General features: G+C 39.1%; 1 protein-coding gene across 1 annotated transcript in view; it reads left to right on the top strand.

Moving 5' to 3' along the window:
• Positions 1-3,014: 3,014 nt before the first annotated feature.
• Positions 3,015-6,000, top strand: part of Mcr (macroglobulin complement-related) — a 55,552-nt gene continuing 52,566 nt past the window's right edge. Inside the window, exon 1 of the mRNA XM_089251365.1 lies at positions 3,015-3,372. The gene's annotated coding sequence lies outside the window, so the exon portion shown is untranslated. The remainder of the gene's footprint in view (positions 3,373-6,000) is intronic.

The following is a 6,000-nucleotide window of genomic DNA, read 5'->3' as shown; positions in this document are numbered from 1 at the left end:
AAAATATTTTTTTGGGAAAAAATCGCGGTAAAACTTGTTGATTCTCATGTTTTTATTTTTTAATCTGAATTTTTGTTCACATTTTTCTATTTTTCACCATACGCAGTGCATCAATGTACTGGAGCTTCTTGAAAGAATTCGTATTTGGACCGAAAAAAAAAAAAAATTATTCGTTTTCTTAATGTAAGCCAGGGGTGGCCAACATAATGGTCAGCTATGTTGTCGCGGGCCGCATCAGTAGGTTTGTTAATCAAGAATTCTGTTGTTGAAACCGATAGCTCGAATAATGATCACATTTAATTATTTTTCACGGCACTTTTTTTTTACCTTGTCGCGGGCCACCTGTTGCGTTGAAAATGCATCGGATTAGAAAAAATATCAATGAAATTGTAATAATTAATTACGTGCGCTCATAATGTGCTGAATATTCCAATATCAAGGGTCAAAATCAAACACAATATGTATTTACAAAATGAGGTGGGGCAGAGCCAACACCCTTATAGATAAGATCTTATCCATAAGGGGGGTGTTGGCAGAGCTGTGTCCGGACGTTGTGTTGGATTGAATGGTCTTTGTAGATCGTTATATTGGATTGAAAATAACATGGGTCGTTATAACTAACATCGGCTGCAACTTCCTCGACGGCCATAGTAATACAAAAAATAATTTCGAGAGCGGTATAAAAGATGAGAGAGAGAATAACTTCTTTTTCAAACCGTGTCACAGTTAAATAATTTTTTCGATAGCTATACAAGAAAAGCTGAATAATTTCTCGACCTAATCAAAGCTCAATAATTTTTTTCTAGGACTATATAACAGCTGAACACCGACAAAATTAATTTCAATTGCTCTGCAAAATTGTTCTGCAGCCGGATAGAAAAACCGAATGTTATCTAAGTAGCCACTGAATAATTACAGATTTAATGAATAAAAAATTCTCTAAATTCATTTTTTCCCGGTTTTGCCTTTCAGCCGGTTTGCAAATTATTTTTCTTCTCAAATTATTCCCATTTTATTTATCTTATACAGGTTGGCAAATTATTATTCCTATTTATTAATATTTTGCCGGTCCGCAAAAATTATTCCCCCAATTTATTTAACTTTTGCTAGTGCGCAAATTATCCCTATTTATTTATTTTTCCCAAGTTCAAATAGTTCTTTTCTTTATTTATTTTTTCCGGACCTCAAATTATTTTTATTATTGATTTTTTTTTTTTACCAATCTGAATTATCTCTCCTATTTATTTATCTTTCGCCAGTCCGTAAATTATTCCGCCAATTTGTGTATCTTTTGCAAGTCCACAAGTTATTCTTCCTATTTATTTATTTTCTGCCGGTTTGAAAATTATTCCTCCTGTTTATTTTTTACTCGCCCGCAAATTATTCCTCTTATTTAATTGATCTTTTCCCAGTGCACAAATTATTCTTCCTATTTATTTATTTTTGCCGGACCGCAAATTATTTTTCTTACATTTATTCATTTTTGTTTTGCTAGTCCGAATACTATATTCCTCCTTTATCTTTTCGCACTCCACAAAATATTTTTCTTGTTCATTCATTTTTACCGGACCACAAACTATTTTTCCTATTTATTTATCCCCTTTGCCGGTCCGAATTATTCATCCTATTTATTGATCTTTTACTAATTATTATAATTATTCTTATATATTTATTTATCTTCTCCCACAGGCCATAAATTATTTTTTATATTCATTTATTTTTGCCAGGCTACATATTATTTTTCTTATTTATTTGTTCACTTTTTGCCGGTCCGATTTATTCTTATATATTTTATCTTCTGCCGGTCCGCGAAATTGTTTCAGTTTTCATCATCCGCAGGTGCGAAAAAGGCCGAAGATCAGTGCCTATCAGTGTTCGCTATATAATGCGCATCAAAATTCAATTTAACTCTTCCGAATTTCGTTCAGGAGTGAAAACCGGTGCCCCGGACCAGAGGAAGGTGCGAATGTCACGCTCTAACCCAGTGTTTCGTAACCTTTCTTGGCCCATGGGTCCCTTTGGACCAAATTCTTTTAGTGCCCCCCCCCCCCGTGTCTCATAGGTGGAGGTAGACATGAAAGGCTGATGCCTACCATAAGCTTAAGTTCAGTGAGCTTTCTTGGGGGGGGGGGGGATCCATGCAGGGCCGTTGCAACCATGGAGGTATTATCCCCATAATACCTCCATGGTTGCAACATGGTTCCCGGGAAAAGTTACTTCCAGCTATATATGGAGCCCCAGAACATCACAACTTGTATATTTGTATGCTTACTCTCGAAGATGACAATACCAGAATTCTCATTATGCAGTCATCTGACAGTGCCGCCTTAACGCATGGGCCCACCTGAGCAATGGCGAGGGGGAAGGGGCTCATAAAAATGAAATCTGGTTAAAATTTTCGAGAGTAAGCATGTAAATTGGCGGACAATCATTTCTGGCTCGGTTGGGGCCTTAGAAAATGTACTTTGCCCTGGAGCCTATATGCTCTTCAGAGGGCCTTGATTTTAGGTAATTTGCTTCAGATTCAGTGGTTATTTTTCTCACTGATAAAAAATTTTTTACAAAAATACCTCTTAAACTTTTGGAGAAGAGGGAAAAATTACTCTTCACAAAATTACAGTCAAATCTCGATAAGTTGAATGTGCAGCGGCCGACAAAAAACTTCTTAGTTCGACTTATCAAAAATTTCGAATTCAGCTGGGGCTGAGTGAACCAAATATAACCAAATTTTAAAGTTTAACGCCGAGTACGAGGTAAAAGCCTCTTTCCACAGCAACTGAAAAGGCAGAGTGAAAACTTCGACTTACATCAGATATTCGAGTTACCGGAGTTCGACTTATCGCGAATTGACTGTATTTTTGTACAACATTGCTGCTTACTCTAGCATTCAAATACTCGACTCGCCGCTTCTAGTTCCATACCTGTACACAAGAGGGCGGTAAAAGCGCAGTAAACATAGTCGGAGATGGGCGCGAAAAAAAAGGTAGAAGAAAAACTTGTTTTCGTCGTCGTCGTCAAACGCACGCTGAGGCTGACTGTGTGTGCGGATCGTTGACTCCGCCCGTATTTTCAACAGCGGAAAAAAAAGGTGTGTCGGCCATCGGAGAGAAGAGAAAAAAAAAGTTTTGATTTTTTTTCGCGTAATGTTTAGCACATGTCGTGATCAGATTTCAATGTGTTTCATGTGACATCTTTCCGTTCCACATTAACATTATCATACTTTTATGAAATAGAGGACACAATCAACACAACACTATTATTGACCTGAAAAAAAAAAGAAGAAAAGTTTGCGTACTCATGCGGTTTTACACAGAAAAGTTCGTTTATCCTGTGGATTAATTTTGCCGGGCCTAGTCGTGCCTCTTGAGAAAGGTGAGTTCATATCTTATAATTCAATATAAATTATCTATCTAGTCATTAAACATAGAACTAATGTTTCTCCAAACGCGAATAGAACACCATCAACATATTCTCAACCTGTTAGCACGCATTGTAAACAAGGGCGGTGGTCCGTTTTTCATTGAGTAATTCCGTTGGAAATGATCATTTGTATTGTGATGTTGTTGTTAATTGTGATCCAATAATATCAGTTATATTAACTTTTGGTTTAAGCTTTGACGTAAAGTATTGGAAATACTTTATTGGTGTATATTGTTTGCTAGGACCGCAACTAGATGCTTGGTCACTTGGGGCAAGTGAGCATTTTGGCGCCTCCTAGAAATGTTGAAGGAGAGGTTTGAGAATAAAATTTACGCCCCCTCTGGTCCAACGCCCGGGGCACGAGACCCGCCTGCTCCCCCCCGGCCCTGTTGGTGACACCAGGACCGTAACCAGATGTTTGGCCAACAGGGGGCCAAGCATGCATTTTAACGCCCCCCTTGTAATGTTGAAGGAGACGTGTAAGGGTGAAATTTGCACTCCCTTCTGTTCCGGCTCCCAGGCACCAGACCCGCCTGCCTCCCCCGATAATGACCCTGGGTGGCGCCAGTGACAAAGTATCAGAGCCTGTTTCTCAGAAGGTCGGGCCCAGGACAAATATGAGTTTTTGGGGACCCTTATATGGAACCTTATATTTGAGGCGAAGGCATACACAGGGAAAAAAGGGCAAGCGTGCTGTGCCTAAAATAAAAATGCAGCCAATTTCGGGGTTCTGATAATTTGTTGGCCCTAGGCACGTGCCTCGTTTGCCCATGCGAGAAACAGGCCGTGCCTACTGTACAAGTAGTAGAATGTTTGGCCGTTAGCGTTATGAAGGAGAATATAGATTTCCACAGTTAATGCTATACATATATTTTTCATAGAAAATCCCGTTTCTGGTATCGCATGCAGTTCAATCTGGAGCTACTGTGTGGTCGTCAGGGCCAAGGTTCAAAACCCACTGACGGCTGGAGTTGGTTCTCAAGGATGGAATGCGAGTCTGTCCCACATTTGGAAAAGTCTCTCCGCAGAGAGGAGACAGACTTTCAACATCATAATCACAAAACATGTAAATTCAGGCATTTAACTCTTTCATTCCATCAAGGAAGACAGATAGCAACACCTGTTAAACACGTAGCACGCATAAAACTCTGATATCGTAAATAAATACATTAGCGTCACATATTTACGCACACAACGCTTTTTTGCACGCACCAATTTGTTAGAAACTCCCCAGAGCAATGTTTAAGGGTCAATTTGGAGATTGTGATGATTTTTTTTAAAATGATCAAGCACGTTATGAGAAATCATTCAAGTATAAGCACATGTACACTCACCAGTTTTTAACTAGTAATTTAACTATTTCTTTTCTAAAAAAAATTACTTTTTTTTAGTGAAAACCCATTAATATCAGATTCCAAAAATACGGGACATGGAAGCAAATCTCAGTGGTGAAGGCAAATATGTAGCCCATGTCAAGCACAAACTTTTCCATTCCTCAAGATGAGGATATAAATCCAGGATTATGAGAATCTCGTAAATGTCATGGTATAACGCCCTTTAAGTAAAGCCTTTTGTTAAAACATGTAGATGACGTGCAATTGAACTAGCAGAGATGAATCTAAAAAACTAGCATGCATTGTTGTTCGCACATGGGAAATGAAGGATAAGAAGAGAGCAGGTTTCCGTTCATCACCCCTCTCACACCTACCCTTTCCCCGCATATAGCTATTATAATTTTTCTATCCTCAAACACAAGGGCGTAGTGGGGGGGGGGGACTTGGGGGTCTGCCCCCCCCCCGAAATGTGAGAAAATGACCAAAAAAAGGGAAAAAGATGGCCAAATCCATTGTTCTGTCACTTTGGTCCCCCCCCCCCCGAACGAAATTTCTGGCTACGCCCCTGCTCAAACAGTAGCGAGAAGAGAAAAAAAAGATGAAAGAAAAAATAATATTTTTTATTTCATAAGTCATAACCAAAGAGGAGTCCCGAAGGAGGGAGAGGGGAAGCTCAAATGTATTTCGAACATTTACACAGCGCCGAGATATCTCGTGGCTGATAGTTAAGTAGATAAATTTAATAAAAAAAAATTAATATCGGTAAATGGTCATTTCGAGACTGCGGGGGTTCAATCCGTGTCTGACAACACAGTAGTTCTATGTGTGTCTTTTATGAGACGAAGGCCCCCCCCCCCTGCCTTTTTTGCACTGATGAAAGAGCATGAAACTTTTCCATGACGAATTTGCTTCTCGTGCCTCATTTATACTTGACCTTCTTAACGCGTTGGGCTGACTCTTGCACGGTTAATATCTTCAGAGATGTGGTGGTGGGGGGGGGGGGGGGGGTTGCTATAATGATAAGATTTTCTGGAATATGTATGTAAATTGGTATGTTGATACTTTTCCAGCCATGTAGCGGGAGAGATTTTCGCCCATGACGCTGTTGAGTTGAATTCCCCATATAATCACTTTGCACGACAACAGGGCTTTATTACAGTACGTGCATATTGGCCACATCATCTAAAAAAAATCTCATTTTTTTTAACGCTGTTCTTTATTATTAGTGTGGACCATAAAATGTAAT

The sequence above is a fragment of the Pholcus phalangioides genome, unplaced genomic scaffold, assembly GCF_987345545.1.
Source record: "Pholcus phalangioides strain wild (caught in Gottingen) unplaced genomic scaffold, Ppha-v1.0 ptg000024l_1, whole genome shotgun sequence".
NCBI lineage: Eukaryota > Metazoa > Arthropoda > Arachnida > Araneae > Pholcidae > Pholcus > Pholcus phalangioides.
Note: the sequence above shows the minus strand (reverse complement) of the source record. Positions and strands in the feature narration are given on the sequence as shown.